Source organism: Canis aureus, chromosome 36, assembly GCF_053574225.1.
Source record: "Canis aureus isolate CA01 chromosome 36, VMU_Caureus_v.1.0, whole genome shotgun sequence".
NCBI lineage: Eukaryota > Metazoa > Chordata > Mammalia > Carnivora > Canidae > Canis > Canis aureus.
In genome coordinates, this window is record NC_135646.1 from 19,922,480 (window position 1) to 19,945,839 (window position 23,360).

General features: G+C 42.8%; 1 long non-coding RNA gene across 2 annotated transcripts in view; it reads left to right on the forward strand.

Annotated features, from left to right (window-relative positions):
* LOC144306280 (uncharacterized) overlaps nucleotides 1-23,360 on the forward strand; it is a 173,257-nt gene that overhangs the window by 106,963 nt on the left and 42,934 nt on the right. Inside the window, exon 6 of one of the 2 annotated variants that reach the window (XR_013373350.1) lies at nucleotides 153-214. The exons of the other annotated variant lie outside the window; for it this stretch is intronic. This is a non-coding gene — a long non-coding RNA (uncharacterized LOC144306280). The remainder of the gene's footprint in view (nucleotides 1-152; nucleotides 215-23,360) is intronic. 2 annotated transcript variants of the gene reach the window in all.

Consider the following 23,360-nt stretch of genomic DNA (forward strand, 5'->3'; position numbering starts at 1 on the left):
CAGAGTGCGCCAGGCCGGCTAAGCTGTGTCATTGAAAATGAAGCCGTGTCAGTCTAGCAAGTGGTTCAGAGATGCAGTAACCTGGATGCGTGACTGCGTACACCTGGGACTTTTTAGACCTTTTGTTTATTACGCATTTTCTTCTTTCTTAGAGATGATCCCTTAAGGATGCTTATTTCCTCCAGCTAATCTGCCCAAAGCCAGTAAAATACAGGTATGCTGTTTTGAATTTCGATCCACCCCGTTGCAGTGATTATCATTAAAGTTCAGACCCCCCTATTGTTCCAAAGCCTGTGCTGGTTTGCTGAGGAGTTTATCCTCTGGATGCTCCCTTCTGCCTCCAAGGTAAGGCTAGATCACTGGTCTGGAGACAGGGATGTGGGGGGGAGGGGGGAGAGGGGGAGAAGTGGTTTAGGCTCTGCTCAGTTGGCCTGCATTAAACCTGGGAGTATTCATCCTGTTTTTCCTGTGGAAGCGCTTTTAACATTTGGTAATGACTTTTTTTTTAATGATCCGTAATCATCAATTACAAATTCAAAGTACAGAAAAACAACAAATGACTTACCTAGTCGAGAAGCAATGGAGGGTAATGGGGAAGAGCACAGACTGGAGCCTGAAGCTCTGCGCTTGACTCAGCTCTCCCAATCACCATTTATGTCACCCTAGGAAGCAACCCTGTGCCTCACTTGTGAAGTAGGGGTGATGAGAGTACCTATCCTTTAGGAATCTCCTGAGGATTAAACATGGAGATGCATATAAAGTACTTAAGATAGTGCCTGATACATAGTGTAGTCCACAATAAGACTTAGCTGTTGTTACTATTACCATTCAAAAATAACAACACTTAATAGATATATTCCAGACTTCATTTTATGCATATATAAGACAGAAATAATTTTATAGTAGCAGGATCCTATTATGCATGCTTTTAAAAATAAAACATTAGGTTTGGGGCTCCTGGGTGGCTCAGATGGTTAAGCATCTGCCTTTGGCTCAGGTCATGATCTCCAGGTCCTGGGATCGATTCCCGCATCTGGTTCCCTGCTCAGCTCAGAGTCTGTTCTTCTCTCTCCCCCTCTGCCTCTCCTCCTGCTTGTGTTCCCTCTGTTTCTCCGTCTCTCCTTCAAATGAATAAATAAAAAATAAATAGGGATGCCTGGGTGGCTCAGCGGTTTAGCGGTTTAGTGTTTGTGTTCAGCCCAGGACATGATCCTGGAGTCCTGGGATCGAGTCCCACATCAGGCTTCCCGCATGGAGTCTGCTTCTCCCTCTGCCCATGTCTCTGACTCTCTCTCTCTCTCTCTCTCTGGGTCTCTCATGAATAAATAAATAAAATCTTTTAAAAATAAATAAATAAAAATAAAACATTACGTTTGGTTTTACCTAAACTTAACAGATAAAAGAAACTCAGGTAAAATTGATAAACTTTGAATGTTCCTGAAAGACAAGATACATCAGTTCCTAAAAGATGACTCCAAGATTAAGAAAAGAAGAATATGTGATGAAAATCAAGGGGTACCTGGATGGTTCAGTTAGTTAAGCATCTGCCTTCGGCTCAGGTTATGATGCTGGGGTCCTGCATTGGGCTCTCCGCTCAGTGGGGAGTCTGTTTCTCCCTCTCTTACTCCCTCTGTACTCTCTCTTCCTCTCTTTCAAATAAATAAATATTAAAAGAAGAAGAAGAAAGAAGAAGAAAGAAGAAAGAAGAAGGAAGAAGGAAGAAGAAGAAGAAGCAGAAGAAGAAGAAGAAGAAGAAGAAGGAAGAAGAAGAAGAAAGAAGAAAAAAATCTATTGAAAAGTGGGTGGGGGGCAGCCCTGGTGGCGCAGCGTTTTAGCGCCGCCTATAGCCCGGGGTGTGATCCTGGAGACCCGGGATCGAGTCCCACATCAGGCTCCCCGCATGGAGCCTGCTTCTCCCTCTGCCTGTGTCTCTGCCTCTCTCTCTCTCTCTCTCTGAATAAATAAATCTTAAAAAAAAAAAAAAAAGAAAGAAAAAAAAGAAAAGTGGGTGGGTATCTTTGGTTGACCCCTTGCTAGGTGATGAGATGTATCAGTGCTTTCGGCTTCTTCCTGTCTCCCAAATTGGGATGCTTTTATTATTTTTAATTTGTTTGGGTTTGGGCAGCCTTGGTGGCTTAGCGGTTTAGCGCCTTCAGCCCAGGGCCTGATCCTGGAGACCCAGGGTTGAGTCCCACGTTGGGCTCCCTACATGGAACCTGCTTCTCCCTCTGCCTGTGTCTCTGCCTCTTTCTCTCTCTGTGTGTCTCTCATGAATAAATAAATAAAATCTTTTTTAAAAATTTTGTTTGGGTTTATAGCACCTACATTCTGATTTATGTCCATTTATTTCTCTGGAGTGAGTGTTTGCTGCTAGTTTTTGTTTTTTTTTTTTCCTAAAGATTTATTTATTTATTCATGAGAGACACACAGAGAGAGTCAGAGGCACAGGCAGAGGGAGAAGCAGGCTCCATGCAGGGAGCCCGATGTGGGACTTGATCCTGGATTCCATGAGCCAAAGGCAGATGCTCAACTGCTGAGCCAGCAAGGCATCCTTGCTGCTAGTCTTTTAATCAAACTTTTACATTACTAATTTTCTAATTTGATCGGTTTCTTGAATGTCTATAATTCACCATCAAGTAGTTTTTTTCTCCACTTCCCCTTGCAGAAGGACTCATTGATAGTCCCTGAATTCTTTCATTTTTGAGAATGTCTGACTGCTCCCCGTCTGTAGGACTGTGATATTCCTGATTCACCTTTTCTTTCCCTCAGAACCTTGTAGGCAGTGTTCCATTACCTTCCGGCATTGAATGCTGCTATTTAGAGGGGTGAAGCCAGGCTTATTATCTTCCCCTTGTAGAGCTCTAGACTTTATGCTTGCATATGCTTGAAGAACTCTTTCTCTATTCTTGATATCTTGGGGGTTTTTTGTTTAAATATTTTTTTGTTTAAATATTTTACTTAAAAAAACTTAAAAAATAAAATAAATATTTTACTTAAAAAAATAAATATTTTATTTTTAAATAATCTCTACACCCAACATGGGGCTTGAATTTACAGTCTTGAGACCAAGAGTCACATGCTCTACTGACTAGAGGGAGCCAGCCAGGCACCCTTCTTGATGTCTTGTTGATGGTTCTATATCAAATTTTCCTAGTTCATAGTGAGCTTTTTTAATCTGAAGATTCAAGTGTTTCTTGGGTTTGGAGAAATTTTTCTGTATTCTGTTCTTTTTGTGTATTATGTCTTATTCAGTTCTATTTTTAGGGGTGGGGAAGCTTCTCTTTCAGGTATAGACATTAATTTGTCCTTTATTTCTATTCTTTTTTTTAATATTTCATTTTAAAATAATCTCTACACCCAATGTGGGGCTTGACCTCACAACCCTGAGATCAAGAGTCGCATGCTCTACTGACTGAGGCAGTCAGGCACCCTTCTATTCCGTTCTTAATGGTTGTTTTTACCCTTGTCTTGACCCTCTGTTTTAACTTTTTATTCCTCAAGTATGTCCCAAATGTGTTTGGTTCCCCACCCCCTTTTTTTTAAAAAAGATTTTATTTATTTATACATGAAAGACACACACTCACACAGGCAGAGACACAGGCAGCGAGAGAAGCAGGCTCCATGCAGGAAGCCCGATGTGGGCTCCATCCCAGGACTCCAGGATCATGCCACCAGCTGAAGGCAGGCGCCCAACCACTGAGCCACCCAGGGACCCCCTGAACTTTTTAATGTCTTTATTTTTTCTCATTTATAGAAGGTGATGATGTTTGGTTTTTAATGGTTTCTTTAGTGGCCTTATCTATCCTTTTATCACATTCATTTGCTTTTTTTTCTTTCTTCCCAACTTTCAGCTTATTATGTGTTTGTTGCTGAGGTTACTCAGAGAGGCAGAGGGAAGTTCCCACCCCCTATTACTGATACTATGACTAGTAGAGAGAGAACAAACACAGAAAAAGTGAAATGACAATCAAAACCCTCTATAAGCTTAAAATGAGTAATCTAGACACCAGCTGCTATGGGTGTTCAGAAGGAGTGGTTACTAAGAATTGGTGGCTGGGATGGTCAAAAGACTAGGATAGAGAGCTGAGCAGCCTTGCAGGGAAAGCTGTGCAGGACAGGTGTGGGGCACGGTGAATCCTGCAGTCTGAGAGAAGGCAGAGGTGGATAATGGGAATCACAGTGTAGGTTGGAGGCACCCTATGGAGTGTTCATTTAACACAGTGGTTAGGTCCCCAGACTTCAGAGTCCTGCAACCTGGATTCAGATCTTGCTCTACCATCCACTAGCTAGGTGACCTTGGGCAAGTACTTCTGAGCCTCACTTTCCTCATTTCTAAAGTAGGAATAATAATATAAACCATCTTGTGGCATTGTTAATGAAGATTAAATGAGATACTTCATGGAAAGCGCTAAGCAGTTAGCACATTGTAACAAATCCTCAATAAATGGTGACTATCATTATGGAAGGCCTTGAATCCTTGGGGAAGGGATTATATCTTATTCTTTATTGTATGCATAGTGCACAGCAGACTATCAATAAACATATGATGACTTTATTGTACCAAGTAGGTGTACTTCATTGCAAGTAGCAGAACCCTAATTCAAACTGGCTTAACCAGGTGAACTAGAGTCTGTAGGTCAAATCTGGCCTACTGCCTGTTTTTGTACAGTCCATTGACTAAGATGGTTTTCACATTTTTATTGAAAAAATCAAAAGAAGAATATTTTGAGACATGTGAAAATGGTAGGAAGTTCAAATTTCTGTGTCTATAAAGTTTTATTAGAACATATTCACATTCATTCATTTATATATTATGTATGTCAGTTGTAGGTAAACTTTTCCTGTAAAGGACTACATAGTAAATATTCTAGGCTTTGTGAACTTTATGTCCTGTGTTGTAACTACTTAATGAGAACAGCCATATACAATAACCTTAGAAGTGGCCCGAGGACAGGAAATGGTGAAAAAGTATAAGACAGGGAGCCAGGTCTTCTGGGTTCTGGGCTTGATTCTCATCAACCAATGTTAGGATTTTGATCACGTCACTTAACTTCTCTTGGTCAAACTGTCTGCAAAATAAAAGGGTTGGACTAGATTTTGAAGACTTCTTTTAGCTCTGAAAATTCTCTTTTTCTATTTTGGTGTCCCAGTTTAATTACCTGAAGGTGTGTACAACAGAATACTTCAGTTATAAGCACAACAGAATCCAACTCTAGTTAATTTAAGCACAAAAGGTATTTATTTAGGATATAAAGGTAGGTCACAGAACGAAATGGAAAGCAGAAAATATAGGCTCAGAGAGGATGGGAGCCAGGGCAGGTCTTGGGATCCAGACAACAGGAATTAAGGAATAATCTCTTCAGGATACTTCAGTATCTGTTGAGCTCTGACCATCCTCAAGAACATTCAAGATTGTTATGTTTCTCGCCTACCTTAGGTTTGTATAAAGGAACCACTATGATCATATCTAATAAGAAGGTATAGTTCCCAAAGCCATATTACTAGAAAAAGGAGAAATGGATCATGGGGCAGATGTCCACGACAGAGGGAAAGACAAAGTTGTTTAAGTGCTAGACATTGTTAATGTGAGGATCCAGCAAATGATTGAAAGAAATCCAAATGATTCTTGAGTCATTTGCTCATTTTCTTACACATAGTTACTGAATTTGTGAATGACATTTTGGAGGACACCAAAGAAATAAAATAGTGACCTGTAAGAGTGGTGGGAAAAGGTGCTTGGATTTTACTCAAGATGACCTGGGAACAGAATTATATTCCCTTTTAATTTGAATCATTAACATATATCTAGGTATATGCAACCTTAGCTCATTATAGGAGAGATGTTAAGTAATTCCTAATTATATACATTACACTGTAGGCAGAGAGGATCCTGAGACTAGTGACTTATCTCACATGTCAAAGGGCAGAGCTAAAAGCAGGACTTGACTTCCCAACTTGAATAGCTATTCTGGACCAGCTGCCTAGCAACCATGGCGCCCCTTCAGGAGCAGCCTCTGGCCTGGCTCCCCTACTACACCATGAACTTCTCAAGGGCAGGAACTGGGTGCTGTTCCTCTGTTTGCCCCAGGGCCGCACCCAGCACAGGACACGCAGAAGGCAGATATTCAGTAACGAGTCTGCTGTACCGCTTTCCTAGATGAAGCTAAACCTGTCTATCTTCCCTTTAGATGTAGCCTTGAGCTGGAGAGGATTGAAAACATTCCCTGCTGCTCTCTGAAAAGCCTGGTCTAGAGGCATAGGAAGGAGTTGTGTCAGAGCCAAAGAATTTCAGAGACTTCTTTTCTAACAGGAGATTGAGCTGTAAACTCAGTGGTGTTCGTGTTAGATGGCTTATCTGTCTCAGTATGTACATTATTACTTCTGGCAAATAATGAAAAATCATGACCTCACAAAGAAAACCAGTGAGTCCTGATGGAGTAATTGTCTCTATCATCTCTCTCCTTTTCTGTTGGGGGAAAGGCTGGCCTGTGCCTTGAACTTTGCTCAGAAGGAAACATTTACAGAATTTTGTCCTCAGTCAAGTACTTGTGCCTGTGTGTGTTCTTTGTTTAGGAAACTTATCAATTTGCTTGATTTACCTTTGAAGGCTCTTAGCCAGGCCTTTATCCTACTGTCTCCATTCACACAGCGGAGGCAGCTAGTGCTAGGCCACAGCTGGATGCTGGAGGGCAGATCTCAGAGGCCCTGAATTCATTTAGCAAATAAGATTGCTTCTTCTTGGTGCGCCTAGGTGGCTCAGTCGGTTGGGCATCTGCCTTTGGTTCAGGTCATGATCCCAGCCTGGGATCAGCCCTGGGATTGCACCTGCTTCTCCCTCTCCTTCTGCTCTTTCCCCTGCTTGTGCTCTCTGGCTCTCTCTCTCTCTCAAAAGAATAAATAAAATCTTTTTTTTTTTTTTTTCCCAATTTACTTGTATCTGGGAAAGGAGGCTTCTGTTATTATTCTTGTTTTGCCTGAGGTGATTAGTCTGCACCTCTGGGCCTAGATTTGTAGAATGGCAGGGACTTCCAGCTATAGTTTCACAACAACCTAGAGTGTCCAGTGATCTGAAGCCTGTTGAGAAATCCTCAAAATTAAATTAACCTCAGTTCACGTAGGCTTTTTTCTTTCTTTTTTTTTTTTTTTTTAAGATTTTATTTATTCATTCATGAGAGACACAGGGAGAGAGAGAGAGGCAGGCTCCATGCAGGGAGCCCAATGTGGGACTTGATCCCGGGACTCCAGGATCACGCCCCGGGCCCAAGGCAGGGGCTAAACCCCTGAGCCACCCAGGGATCCCAAGTTCACGTAGGCTTAATAAATTAACGTCACTCTGCACTGTAAGGAAGAGAAGAGAGAATATTGGGAAATCAAACAGATTGGTGCTCTTGGAGATGATTTTGGGCATCACTACTTTTCCTATCTTTTTTTTTTTTTTTTTTAAAGATTTTATTGATTTATTCACGAGAGACACAGAGAGAGAGACATAGGCAGAGGGAGGAGAAGCAGGCTTCATGCAGAGAGCCTAATGTGGGACTTGATCTGGGGACTCCAGGATCATACCCTGAGCTGAAGGCCGATGCTCAACCACTCAGCCACTCAGGCATCCCAGCTTTTCCTATCTTCATGGCAGGAATATGTTGTTGATTTGTTTAAAGAAAGTTTCTTTTTTTTTTTTTTTTCTGAATCTCAAGAACAACCAGCCCTCAATGTTTGCTCTGCAGTCCTTCATGGGATCGTTACATCCATGAAACTCTGGTGACTTCACTTCTTCACTTTCCCTCTTTGCCTTCACCTCATTTTCTCTATTTCCTTGTCACATCGATCTGCCTCATGTGTGCCAGTAAATCTGAGGTCTTTATTAATAGGGCCCTTGCGGGCTGACTTCCTCCATGCCAATTTCTCTGGCAATGTCAGTAGGCACTAAAGATCTTGCCCTTTACTTTGGAGAACTTCCTAGTGGGCCACAACTGTCTTCCAGTCCAAGAGATTCTCCAGAGAGCCCAGCTCACCTTCTCAACTTCCTTGTTTGTCAGTACTCACTTAAAGGCAAAACTACAAGAAGATCTCTCTACTTCTACTTCAGCTGGACTTCATTTTTCTCTGTGTAGCCATGGAGATTTAGAATTACACCAATCTGGAGTAGTGTTGAAGAATGTTACAAGAAACATACAGGGGCACCTGGGTGGCTCAGTGGTTAAGCAACCACCTTCAGCTCAGGTCATGATCTCGGGGTCCTGGTATTGAGCCTCACATCAGGCTCCCTGCTCAGCAGGGAGCTTGGTTCTCTCCCTCTGCTACTTTCCCTCTTTGTGTTCTCTCTCTCTCTCCATCAAATAAATAAATAAATCTTAAAAAAAAAAGAAAGAAAGAAAGGAAAGAAAGAAAGAAAAATGTAAGGACAGAAGTGTGGCAGCTGTATTAACAATCATCATAGGGCAGCCCAAGTGACTCAGCAGTTTAGTGCCACCTTCAGCCCCGGGTGTGATCCTGGAGACCTGGGATTGAGTCCCATGTCAGGCTTCCTGCGTGGAGCCTGTTTCTCCCTCTACCTGTGTCTCTGCCTCTCTCTCTCTCTCTCTCTCTGTCTTTCATGAATAAATAAATAAAATCTTAAAAAAACAACAACAACAATCATAGTCTCTGATGGGGCCATCCAAATGTAACTCACAGCACACTTGCTTTCCGGAAGACCACTGTATGGCTTACTGTATGGATCTGCTCTGCGATAATGTAGATTCACCTACTTTTTTGATAGAGAGTTCCCCTCTTTGCCCTCACCTTCTTCCCTTTCTTAAAAAAGTTTCCAAACTTTTTAATTTTCAACCCATTTAAACAGTGATTCAAATATCAGGAGCATCCAAAGAACGTTTGAAATTTCCATTCATCAAGCGTCTTTGACTAAAGAGCAGAAGTTCAGGCAGGATGCATCCAAGGCTGTGGGTAGAATCTGGGGTTTATCAGCTCTGTAGCTGGGGGCTTAGGGGGTTATTTGAGATACAGTCCTGAGGGTTCTCCAGAGCGAAAGACGTATGACGCTTCATAAGGAGAAATGAATAGCAATAGAAAGGACATAAGTGTAGCTGATTCTAGCACAGGCTGATTTCCCTTCGCTCTGGCTAAATACTTTTTCTGAAGCTGACTCACTGACAGTCCATTGCCTGATACTTAACATTCTGTGCAATGGGAGCTGTTGTTTAGGGCTTTTTCCTTTAGGAAAGTTTTGGGTAGGGCAGCCCGGGTGGCTCAGTGGTTTAGGAAAGTTTTGGGGAAGGTTTGAGAAAAGGGAATATTTTTGGCAGGGATAAACGTATAGAAGAGAGAGCTATAGAAAGCAGGGAAATGCAGGACTATTTTTTGTGCAGTGTTTTGTTGATCAAAAAAAACCTTTGCCCCAGCCTGATTCCAATTTATGTTATATCAGAGGATAGGCAGCTCCTATGTTATAAGATTAGGGGGGAAAATACCCCAAATCTTGTTCCAAAGCTTGTCAATGAACATAGTCCTTTAGTTTCACCGGACTTGGTGACCACCTACTATCTCTGTGAAAACTGTAGTGTCCAGAGTCCTGCTTGTAGCCAGCCTAGTGAGATTATTAAAACTCACCCAAGGGCTGCAGACAATTAAAATAATGATGTGCAGCTTCACAAATTGGCATGAGTAACTTGGGTGATACCAAAGAGGAAAGGAGGATTTTGAGCCTCTCCAGTAAATCAGCTTTAATGAGGATGTTCTTTGCTTTTCCTGCCACCCTTTCTAGTTCTAAAATAAAGCTACCAAGATCTGCGGATGTAATCCTCACAATGATCCTGTCCCCAGACAAGATGGCCCTCTGTCTAAAAGTCACATTCTCTGTCTTACACTCTTGTTTCTCTTTTACTGAAAAGGTCAGCTGGAATGAGGTATTGCATGTAACCTTTGCAATTTCCATTTGATCTTATGAGGAGAGAGGAAAAGATTAGATTTGAGTTGTGAGAAAATTCAATGCTTGCTTCGCAGTCTCTCCTTTCCATCATGGGGTGGTATGTTTTCCAACCTCTTGGGGAGTCCAATTGATTAAACAAGGCTCATTCTGAGCTTGAATCAAACATGAGTTGAGGGCTGGGGAGGCCCCCAGCCGTTTGAAGGACCACCTGTTTGCAAAGAAACCTTAAAAAAGACAGTAAAAAGATTTTTTTTTTTTTTAATAGAGCTAGCTCAGGCAAGGTAACATCTTAAGGGAATAAGCTGTAACTGAATTAGAAACAGGTGGATTAACTTTTCTTGAAAAGATCCTTCGTTAAAACAATTAGGAGGAAATGTTTGGCATGATGCATTTCAGATCTGGTACAACTGAGACCGTTTACAGGCAAGGAGGCAATTCACTGGAACTAGCGTGTATGTATCATCTAATGATTGATGTTATGGCGCATGAGTATACACAATATACATATTATATATATTATTGATAAAAGCCTTCCCATTGGCTAATGTGTCTCAGTGATCAGTAAATAAATAAAACTCTGTTTACACTTCTATTTTTTAAGATTAATTTTTTAAAAATTTAAGTTTATTTATTTAAGCAATCTCTACACCCAGCACGTGGCTTGAACTCACAATCCAGAGTCACATGCTCCACCAACTGAGGCAGCCAGGCATCCCTACACTTCTGGTTTTGAATCACTAGTTTCTACTAAAAAGCCACCACACCAACCACTAAATCTCCAACTCTATTGATAATTAGTTCTAAAAACAGAAATTTAAAAATAAATGTCTTATTATCTCACCTCTTAAATTTATATCATTTGACATCCTCACAGTTCCTAATAGAGAAAGTGAAGATTAGTGAAACAAACTATTAGGTTAGAAAGAACATGTCAAGATTGGCCCACTCTAAAAAGTGTGACTCATTCTCAGGTTATATGTGTGTATGTATATGCATGTGTGTGAATAAACTTGTTCTTATACTTCTAAAATGCTCACTAAGCGAACTAGGAATTTCCCCCTGTAATTTGAGGACAAACTTTTATACAGCAGGTGTACCTTACTTACCTGCATTGTATCTATCACAAGGAGTACAGCAAATAAATCTTAGAGTCAAGATTATCCTTGATAAACCCCTTTAATGTTTTATGAAATGGAATATAGGGACAGCCCTCGCTGGGTCCAATAGAGCCAGGTTTTTCTCCAGCAGTGGATCAGACTGCTTTTTTGTTTGATTGTTTTTTGGCTGGGAACCAGATGAATCAGCTAGCCCTTATTTAGAGGCCCTGATGTACCCCCAAACACTTCACTTTCAAGCCCTGGCCTTACATTCACCCTTACTTCTGAGAGGTACAAGGGAAGTAAAACCAGCCAAGCTGACAGCAGGTCCACTCTAGGTCCTGTTACTGAGTGAGTGGATGGGTGGTTGGATTATCCACACTACTGAAAGTGTTATCTTTCTCTTTCTTTTGGGGGTAGGGAGTGGGGAATGGGCCAAATGTGCATAGTTGAATCTATGTCATATGATATGTTATGATTCTACAGTAAATATTTATTGAATTAATAAATATTTGAGATGGAAGTAAACATTATTTGGTTCAGTGGCTCTATTGACTCTTGTATGAATATACGCTGGGAAAATGGTTTAAATGGCTTTCAGAAATAGCAAAGCATGTGAAAAAGGCAAAGGAGAAAATATCCATCATTTTAAAAAGGAAAAAAAAAATAGTAAAAAGGAGGAAAAAAACCCAACAGACTACTTAGATGAAGGCCTGGCCATAAATATTCTAAATTCTTAGGGGTACAATATATGGCAATACTGGCAATTTTAATACCATCACTAATCATTTGGAATATCTGACATCCTTTCACTGTAGTATTTGTGTATTTAGTGGAAACTTTTTGAAAAGTCACTGCACTAGCCAACAAAAGCCATTTCATAGTTATGATGTAATGGTAAGGTAGTATTTCAGGGCTGTCAAGATCAAAGACTTGAAATATGACTTATAAAAAAAAAAGCAGCTCGGGAGAGACCCCTCCAAACAACCTTTTAAAGGAACTAACCAATAGCACCTCATCTTCTGTTTTCCTTTGGTTTTTTGGAAATAAAATTGTACAAAAGATACATTCTCCAGAGGCACATGAATTAAAATTAATGAGTGAAAATAATCCTAGATGAAACTTCTCCCTCTGATTTAAATGGTGAAAAATATACATATGAATGTATTGGAAATAAAAATAGAAAAACTCTACCCAAATTGTGAATTGGTCTCAATACCAGATCTAAAATGGATGTCATGAAAACCACTTTATGGTTATTGTGTTGATTGAAAGAAATTGTTTCATGCATGTGGGGTAACTGTCTCATTTATCTTCTTGGGCCTAATAAGCCAAAACTAAAGTTTTTACTTATGTATTTTTTTTTTAGAGAGGAAGGGAGTGGGGAGGAGGTGGAGAGAGAGAGAGAGAGAGAGAGAGAGAATGAATCTTAAGCAGACTCCAAGTGTGGAGCCTGATGTGGGGCTTGACCTCACATCTCTGATCATGACCTGACTTGAAATCAGGAAATCAGGACTCAACCGACTGAGCCACCCAAGCACCCCTAAAGATTATCTTTAAAACTGAAAATCCTTTCTGTATAATTAAACTCAAGTCAACATATAAGTTTTTCTCTATTTTTGTGTACTAACCACTGTGTAGGCTCAGCTATAAACTATTGATCTGGTGTGAGCGCATGATTCCTGGGTGAACTCAAAGTTATTTTTTCTGCTTGTCTAGGGTGATGAAGAAAGGAGAAAAGTTGTAATTTTCCCTTGTAGCACTCTCTGACTTCCCCCAGCTAAAAACACAAGGGCAGCTCCAGTGGGTCAGTGGTTTAGCGCACCCTTCAGCCCAGGGCATGATCCTGGAGACCCAGGATTGATTCCCACATCGGGCTCCCTGCTTGGAGCCTGCTTCTCCCTCGGCCTGTGTCTCTGTCTCTGTCGCTCATGAACGTATAAATAAATATTAAAAAATAAATAAATAAAATAAAGCAATCTTTATGCCCAAGTGGGGCTCAAACTAATAATGATCAAGAGTCTCAGCCTCCACTGAAGGAGTCACCCAGGCACTCTAACCCATGTCTGACTTTAAACAGTCTAAGAAATTTTTTTTTATTGAGGTGCAATTGACATAGTGTTAGTTTCGGGTGTACAACACAATGATTTGATATTTGTATTGTTTGCAAAATGATCACCACAGTTAGCCTAGTTACCATCTGTCACTATGCAGAGTTACAATTTTTTTCTTGTGATGAGAACTTTTAAGTTTACTCTTAGTAACTTTCAAATAAACTCTGCAGCATTATTAACTATAAACAGTCGTTTGTACTCTTGTTTTCTAATACTCTAGCCAACTGTTGAGGGTATTTACCTTTGTAGGAGAAGCCAAATAAATGTGGAGAGAGCATCTGGGAATTTTTCAGGAAAATTGGAGAATAAATGACTAGCACTGTTCTGGACATTCCTTTGCTAAACTTTGAAGGCCAGCCTTACTCACTATTGTATTCCCATTGGCAGGCATGTAGATGATTGATAAATGTGCAGTGAATTGAGATAATTGATGCTCATTCAATTGTTCTGAATTGAATTGTATTTTATTTTTTAAAATTTTTATTTATTTATTCATGAGAGACACACAGAGGGAGGCGGAGACACAGGCAGAGGGAGAAGCAGTCTCCCTGCAGGGAGCCCAATACAGGACTCAATCCCAGAGACTCTGGGATCATGAACTGAGCCCAAGGCAGACACTCAACCACTGAGCCACCCAGGTGCCCCTGAATTGAATTTTAAAACCTCCACCATACCAATGAATGGCCATCTGGTTGAAAGGGGGCCCAGGTGGGACTGTCTTGGAGCGTATCAAGGGATGGGGTGGTTTCATAACAGTGGTAATAAATGGTAGTGATGGAAACACGGGGCACACCGAAGTCCTCCCGAGACTGCTCAGCATGGCATCTGAGGACTGCTTCAGCCCAGCGATGGGTCAGTGGTCTCATGGCCACTGAAGAACCTGTCACTTAGCACAGGCATCACAGGCAGGTTGTGAAGGACAGGAAGGCTTGGCTGGGTGCCTTTCCCTCCATGGTCAGCTCTCTGCTGCCAGCAGTGCTGCAGCTGGGCTGCTTGGGGTGTTTCCTCCACTGCGATGACAGTGTGATGGAAGAGCCATCGCCTCGAAACGTGCAGCCCTGCCAAGCCTTGGGAACGCTCATGTTCACATTTGCCTCAGCTGCTCTCCGGAGAACCCAACCAGCTTTGTGGGCCCCACGAATGGAGGGGAGGGAGGGGCGCCTTCCCTAATGTAGCATCTTAGCGCATTAATCAAAAACAAAATAAAAGCAAATTTCCCCCAAACATAAACCCATGTTGATGACATCTCCCTCTTCAGAACAGAACTGTGGCAGGGTCCAGCTGGACTTGCCGGCTTCACGTCCGTGGATGTAACCAAGAAGACTGCAGAGGATGTAGGAGATAAAGTTTCTGGGTCAGGGAAGAGATTCGAAACTGGCTTCAAAGGAAAGAGTGGGGCGTTATTGTTGAGGTTTCGGTCTCAGAGGAAGACATCTTTCCAGCTGAAACATTTAACAAACCAAACCCAGAGAATTGGAAATTCTAGACTCTTTGGATGGGCGCACCTGGGGGCCCGGGTCTCACTGATCTCTCTTCTCTGGGCTGCAGCACTTTTGATATGTCTCTCCCGGGTCAGACCTGGATTAAGCGAGGCCTTGTACCATTCTCTGGAGGTTTCTTTTCTGCAATCCGAGCTCCCTTCCCAAACTAAGCATTTTAAATCCAGAGGACATTTTTCCCTCTCTCTTGGCATCCGGCTGAGTTATGGCGAGTGAAAGCATGTTGTAAACGGGAATGTAGTCCGCAAACATTAGTTCCCTTGAAGCCTGCTAGATCCCTCTCCGGGCCCGGAACTGTGGCGGCCTGAAGCAGAAACTTAACAAGGAACAAAAGTGAGGCGAAAGACCGATGAGAAACGTCCACGAAGGCCGGGTGTTAAGTGGAATCTTTCCTTGAGAAGGACAGGCCACCGCCCAGGAAAAGTGTCTCCCTTTTCCTTCTCTCCTGGGCAGGCTAGTTGTTGTGTTTTTAGGGAGAAAAAGAGGTATTTTCTCCTCTTTTTCTGAAAGAGCCAGGAGAAGAGGTGCAGTAAAACCTGAGCCTCTAGGTACTTTCAACCAGTCTATTGGACTTTTGACCCTTCAAATATTACCCAAAACAAAAACAAACACCCCCCCCCCAAAACCAGCTCTTGTACCTTCTCCTTTATGAAGTATATCAAAATGGGACAAATCTAAAATAAAATCAGCCTGTAAAGTTAACAATCACACTTGCTTGCTGTTAAAAGCCTCTAAGAATTTATGCCCGAGTTTGTATTTTATCTGTTAACTATGAATTTGTTTTCACTGGAAGAAGTTCCTCCCGCACGGAGGGTAATTTAATTTTGTCAGTAACCAGACACATTCTGTTTGGATTTGGAAACCTTTTTAAATGGGAGCTTTCTATCAATCACCTGCCCCAAGCATGTTTGGATTAGGGGCTCTTGGAGAAAGGGGCCCTCTGCTTACTGATGACGTGGTGACCCCAGGGGACCCGCGGCCTGATCCTGGGCAGCTTCCTAGAGGGAAATATTACCGATATCCAGGTGCTCATTAGCAGGCAAAGGCCTGGCCACAGCCCTCCCGCCGGGTCCCCTTGTCCCCATCCAGCCCACACTGCCCTCTCCACCAGCAGCAGCCAGACACTGCTGAGCAGAGCCTATTCCAGCAACAGTGAAAACCTAACTTTCTACTTCATCCCAAGAAGCCAAACACAAAAACCATATTCAAAGAGTTCTTTGTCCACAAGATAACATTTGAATCGGAAACTTGTTGAGCCAGATTCTCTTGTTACAGTTTACTGCTCCATCAGGTGGGGGCAGGGACAGGCCCAATCCATCCTGTAAGCAGTAGGATGATTCCCACAGGAAGGCTGGCAACGCCAAACGTGCATTTTTTTTTTTTTTTTTTTTTTTAAGATCCCTCGTCTATCCACACTGCATCCTGCGGGTGTGGACAAAATGTGCCTCCGGTCTCCGAGGGTGCTCGCCCGGGGAGGGAGGGATTCGTGCACAAGCAGCAGTCGCACACGCGGGCGTGCGGGTTCCAGCTGGAGAGGGGACCTAGCCTCGTAGGCTCCCTTCCCTCCCAGGGATCCAAAGTGGGGGAAGAGTCAGGGGAGGGGGGGAGGAGGGCAGGGGTGGACACATTTCCCCCCGCGGTCCTTTCCCGGGAGAACAATCGCCTTTGTTCCCGCGGGCGGAGGGAGCAGTTGGAGAAGCGCGCTGGGCGCAGGGGCAGGTTCGGGCCTGTGCGCGCGCGTGAGGTCTCCCGGTGACCGGGGCGCCGGCGCTGCAGCAGGCCCGACGGGGACTCGGCCCCTTCGCTGCCCACCTCCGCCCCAGGTCCGACCGCCTCCCCACTGCCGCCCCCTCTCGCATTCCTGAGGGGGCTGGAGGGAAGCGCAGATTTCCTGCCTCCCTGGGGAGAGCCCGGTTGGCCGGTGGGGAGCCACGGGGGTGGGGAGGTGGGGGGGGGGTAGCTCTGGTCCTGGCTGGGCCACAATCACCTGGGCAGTTAAAACCAAACAGAACAAATTCCTGGGCCCCCTAAGATCTTTTGAATTCAAATCTCCGTGGGGATTAAGTTTGAGAATTTGTTTTCCAAAGCTCCTGAGATCTTTCTCCTGCTACTGGTGAGGAAACTGATGGCTTACAATGACTTATAAGGTACCTTCTAGGATGAATACAGGCTTTGTTTCGTTTTAAACCTGCTAATGCATGTGAACCAGTTGGGATTTCCAAATCCAAAATCTGGCCCAACTTCTAAGGGGCCTGAGCAGACCCCAGGACAGTCTCCTGCAGCTAACTCCTTTTCTAAAATAGGGTTGGGGAGAGCCATTCACCTGGAATCTTTCTGAATGCTGGTCTCCCAGGACAGGGCTCTGTATGGTCATGAGGCTTATGTTTTCAAGACCTGAGGTCTTGGAAAAGTTAGGCATGGTTGATCTCAAGTCCAGGCCAGCTGAGGGGAGGTGGGAGAATGTAACTAAGAAAACACGGATATGCTCCATCATCCAGGATGTTCTTCAGTCATGAGAGACACACACACACACACAGAGAGAGAGAGAGAGAGAGAGAGAGGCAGAGGGAGAAGCAGGCTCCATGCAGGGAGCCCAATGTGGGACTTGATCTCAGGACTCCAGGATCACACCCTGGGCTGAAGGCGGTGCTAACCCGCTGAGCCACCCAGGCTGCCCTCATCCAGGATGTTCTGCACAGCCTGGCCCCTCCAGTCTCCATCTCATCCCTCCTGCCCCTTCTGCCTGAGGTCTTATTTAAGCATTATTCTCATATGCTTAAAGTGGTTCTTCTTTTGGTTTATATGGTGTTCTTGCAAAATGTATATTGTTGTCCTTTTCGTTGATTTATTCAAGCATTTGTTGAATAAGTACTGTGTACCCAGCATTTGGGGATACTTTAGTGAACAACACACCATCAGGGATCCCTGCCCTCAAGGAACGTACATGCTAACAGGAGATGAGAGACAATAATCTATATGCATAAAAGAAATTATCAGTATGTTAGAAGGTGTTAAGTGCTATGGAAAAAATAATCCAGAAAAGGGATCAGAGGGATCAGGGGTTGTGAAAGTTGCAGCGTTAAATTTTCTCAGTATGTATTTATTTCTATAAATGGTATTACTACGTATCTCATGTTGCCTTTTGCTTTTTTTTTTTTTTTCTTAGCTCCAAAATTTTATGTGTTACAGAATATTCCATGGTGTGTGTTTACCACTCTTACTTTTTCACTCTCCCAGTATGGACATTCAAATTGCTTCTAGTTCTGCGTTGCCATGACTAATGCTGCAACCAGCGTTATAAGTTAGAAATGTATTTGGGATTTAGACCCAGAAGTGGGTCTAATATATATATATAATTTCTGTTATAAGGTTTACCTCTACTTAATTTCACCAAATGTGCCAGATTGCTCTTCAGAACTACTGCAACAGCCCACACTCCCATCAGCATGTACAATGGTCCCTAAATCCCCATACCTCTGCCAACATCATCCAGCTTCCTGGATATTTTGGCAGAGCATTCTATCTTCTGCTTCCCCCTTTTCTCAAAAGGGGGTTTTGGGACAAGCTCATCCATTAGCCTGGTATGTGATCACAGTCAAGTCATTCCATGTCCTTGGATGTCAAGCTCCTTGAGGGTTCAAGGCTGGTATCGAACTAGTATGCATCAGTCCAGGGGTCCAGCTGTCTTCTGGCCTGACATTCCAGTTGTCAAATATCTTAAATCTGGACCAGATAATCTCAACATTCTTGTGTATCTGTGATTGTATGATTCTAGGCAGGGAAACCTCATTTTTTAATAACCTCTGATATTCTGATCCAAGTACACCTTGTATAAAATGCAGGATGAAGCATGGTGTATTAAAACCAATAAATAGCATATTTATGCTCCCCGTAAATTATTTTTATCCTCACCAGGTTTCCTTTAGATCCATCCATCTTGCCCCAGTAGTATCTGGTTTAGGCAAAAGGGAACTAGGAGGTCTAGGCCTCAGCCTGGAGTGTGACCTCAGGCATGTAATGTGTCTGTCATTATGCTATGGATAGAAATGACAAAGAGGATAATTCACAGTGACATCAGTAATCAAGTTATGAGGCTTTTCTGGTTTTGTTTTCTTTTGCTTGTTTTGCCTAGATTCTGAAACAGAATGAAATTTCCCCTTCACGTGTTTAGATTCTTAAAATGTTTTCTTTTAAAAAACAAGTGTTTTCCCATAGTTTTTATTACTAGAAAAATGATACAGCCTTTACACCACAATTTCCATTGGTACTTTTCATCGATGTCCTCAAGTTTAGCAGCATGTTTTCCTAGACAAGTTAAATGTTTCTAGGCCTACTTATCTCAAGGTAGCATACAGAATAAGCAAATTAGTAATGGCATTTCTAATGAATGAATCTGTGTGGTCCTAACCTCTTGAGTCTGGCTTATGAGAAACATGGTCAAGGGGAGCCTGATTTGGGCATATAACTAAAAGCTTATTGCTGTAGTAAATCTAAGAACCCATGACTAAAGAACTGAGTAAAATTAAGGAAAGTGAATATATAAATTAAAAGCCTCCACAGACATTTTTCTTAGCTCAAAGAGGCCTAATTGGCTTGTTAAGAGATTTTTTTTTTTAAAGATTTTATTTATTTACTCATGAGAGACACACAGAGGCAGAGACATGGGCAGAGGGAGAAGCAGGCCCCATGCAGGGAACCTGAGGTGGGACCTGATCTGGAATCCCGGGATCACGCCTGAGCCGAAGGCGGCGGTAAACCACTGAGCCACCGGGGCTGCCTGAGAGATTTTTTTTTTTTTAAGTAGTTTTGATTCATTCATTCCAATCTGTTGGCAAATCCTATTGGCTCTACCTTGAGAGTATGTCCCGTGTATAACTGCTTCTTACCCTCCTTACCTTGGCCCAAGGTACCCTTATTTCTCATCTGGATTCGGTCATAGTCTCCTATTTTTTTATTTTTTATTTTTTAGTCTCCTATTTTCTATTCTTATTCTCCTGCATTTTATTTTTTAAAGTTTTTATTTTATTTTATTTATTTACTTATTGGAGAGAGAGAGAGAGCATGTGAGCATGAGCAGGAGGAGGAATAGAGGAGAGAGAAGCAGACTCCCCGCTGAGCAGGGAGCCTGATGAGCCTGATGTGGGGCTGGATCCCAGGACCCTGAGATCAGGACCTGAGCTGAAGGCAGAGGCTTAAGGGATTGAGCCACCCAGGTGCCCCTCTCCTGCACTTTATTGTCCACAGTGTGATCACATATCACATCCCTGCTCAAAACTCTCCCATGGTTGCCCACCATACCCAGTATAAAATTCCACAGCCTTACTATGGCCTTCAAGACCTAGCCTATTCTGGCCTATGGCAGCCTCCTCAAAGCCATCCCTTCTTACTCCTCTTTCTTCCAGCCACTGGCCACCTTACTGTTCCTCAGAAATGCCAAGCACATTCCTACTTCAGGGCATTTGCTCTTGCTGTTTCATCTTCCTGGAATGCTCTGTCTCAGATTTATTTGCAACTTCCTTCTTCATATCACTCAGGTCTTCACTCAAATGTTTTCAGAGTTTCCCTTATGAATCTATCACCATTTCACTCAAGTTTACCTTGTCTAATTTATCTTCATATAGGACTTCATATATTTATTTGTTTATTGGTCTCTGATGTCAGGAACTGTTGTCTGTGTTATTCACTGTAGTGTCCCCTAAGGCTTAGAATAATGTCTGGTACCTAGTAGGTGTTCAGTAAATATCTATTGAATGAATGAATGAATTTATTTTTATTTATTTTAAAAAGATTTATCTATTTATTTTAGAGAGAGAGAGAGAATGGGACCGGATGCAGGGGTAGAGAAGCAGAGGGAGGGGGAGAGAAGCAGACTTCCTGCTGAGCATGGAGCCTGTCATGGGACTTGATCCCACTCCCCTGAGATCATGACCTGGGTCAAAACCAAGAATCATACACCCAACCAACTGAACCACCCTGGCACCCGGCCCCGAATGAACTTATTTAAAAAATAAGTATTTATTTCATATCTACTAGTGTGTTGGGCATTGGTCTTGGGCTTTTAATATATATGAGCAAAAAACCCCAATTTTTAGATTGTAAAAGAAAAAACTCTGAAAACAAATTTATAGAGAGATGCCAAAATCTGTAAAATAATTAAATGAAGAGCTATAGTTCCAGTCTGGGTGGTCAAGTGTCTTTATCTAATGGCTTGAGTGGTGACTAAGTATGTCTTGGGACTTATTAGTGTTAACCCTGGGGAATGGCTGCTCAGCCTCATTGATTACCGCTCAGCTACATCTGAGGTCTCAGGTTCCTGCCCCACATGAATCTGTCAGCTTTGTTCTTGCTACGACTCCAGGTCTGTGGCTCTTGCCATGACCAGCCTTGCCTGGCTAAACCTGACTATGGCCTCCAAGGAGACCACTTGAGAAGAGCTGAATGGGTTTGCACAGAACCATCACTGGGCCTAGAAACCCCGCTTGAAGTTGTCTCAAAGCCACCTGCTGTATCTGAGGATCACATAGTCATGGTGGAAGGCGAGGTGTAATTGAATAAGGATGGGGTGCAGGGTCATATTTTTGTGGTAGCAGAATTTGGTCAGTGAAGCCTCCTGGTAAAGGAAAACTATCCAACTGACTTTTGCCAAATCCATACAATAGTGGATGTATGGACACAAAATAATAATTTTGGGCACAAAATTTGGGCACAAAATAATAATTTTCTCTTGTGAATTTATCAAAGGAAAACAACTTTTTTTTTTTTTTACAACTTTAAAATATCCCTCCAATCCTCAAGTATGTTTAAACTTTATTGCCCAAATGCTTGCCCTGGTATCTCACGTTTCTCTATCATCCCAAAGAGCTAAGGAAGCACATCTCCCTTTTTACAGATGGAGAAAAATGAAGCAGAGATAGCCACATGAATCACTTGCTTATCTCTGGTTATTAGCCCTGGCTGTCCTCATGCCCATGGAGATGCTTTTTTATATAAATAGTATCTTTACATCCTTGGACCACACCTGGTAATACACATTCCCGTCTATTAGCCAATGGAGAAAATAAGAATTGCTTAGAAGCAAGAAGGTGTGATTGGGAGGAACCTGAAAAACATTCTAGGGCCTGTTTTTTTTCCTTTGTCTTTGGGGAGAATTGCTTATGCATGTAGAAGGAAGCAGGGGATTCTTGAGAAGCTCTGACTCTGTGGGTGGTGGACTAACTGGTCTCTAGGGCTGTCAGTGAAGACCTGGAGTCTCCCCTGCACTTTACAAGTGGATTGCAGGGGGTGCACAAAATCAACACCTCTCACATGCAGTTCATCTACCAGCTGCTGCAGGGAACAGGTGGTTCTGTTGAGGTTAAAAAAAAAAATCAATTTCCTAAGTTGGATCAGGTCTAGAACAATGCTAACTAAGGCCTTCTCTGTTCTGACTCTCAGCAACTTGGTGTGGATGTACATAGGTCATGAGATCAGCGTCACCCAAGAATTAATAAATAGAAAAAAATTTTTATCCTATAATTAGATCTAGAAGGAAATCCTGCCGTTTGTGGCCAGTTGGGTAGACTCTGAAGGCTTTATGCTAAATGAAATAAGTCAGAGACAGAAAGATAAATATAGGATGATACCACTTATATGTGGAATCTAAAAAAGACAAACTCAGAGAAACAGAGAGTAGAGTGGGGGTTCCCAGGGTTTGGAGGAGGGGGAAATGGGGAGATATTGGTCAAGGGGTACAAACATCCGTTTATAAGATAACAAGATCTGGGGATCTAATACACAGCATGGTGATTATAGTTAATAATACTGTATCATACACTTGAAAGTTGCTACAAGGGTAGATCTTACATGTTCTTACCACAAAAAAGAAATAACTAGGAGGAGAGGGAGGTGGTGGCTACTACTATGGTAGTAATTATTTTGTAATTTATAAATGTATCAAATCAACACATTGTACACCTTAAACTTATACAATGTTATGTGTCAATCATCTCAGTAAAGTTGAAAAAAAATTCAAGTCTTCACATCAAGAGTCATGTTGTATCTGGTAATACAAACTGAAGTCTCAGAGCTACTCCCACAGTTGGGCTGGCCACAAATTGGACTGGGCCTCATTTTTGCCCTAGGGGAAACTGAGGCAAAGAGCTGCTGAGGTCTTCTCTGGAGGTTGTGCCAAGGGAGTCAGTTGATGGCTAAGTTCTCTTCCTCTCACTGCAATATGACTCTCCTTTCTGGTATGTTTATGGCACCTCAGAAGGTAATCTCACATGTCAACATGAGCTTTCCGGAATACATGTGTCTCATATTCTGGGAAGAGCAGGCAGCGGGGGTGAAGGTGAGACAGGAAATCTTTCTGGAGGCTCTGAAGCCATTCCGGTTTTGGAGCCTCCCCAGCAACTCCCACAGAGTCAAGCTTTTGAAATCGCCCTGTGGAGAGACCGGACTGGGAGCGGGATTGCCTCAATCTGCTCTAGGCTCGCTTCCTTTCTCGGGACCCTGTGAGAGGAACGGAGCAGCGCCCCAGGGAAGATGTGAGGAGAATGGGCTGATTGAGGGCTGTGGGCACCAGCTGGCTGGCTGCCATCACAATGCCTGTCAGCAGGCTGCAGGGTGGCTTTTCTTCTGGGTTTGCTCACAGAGCCAGGGAGGCTGGGTGCCAGGGAGAGTATTTCCTCTGTTTGGGAAAAGCCACATCCATCTGGCCGGCTCTGCAGCCCATGGTCTCTTGACT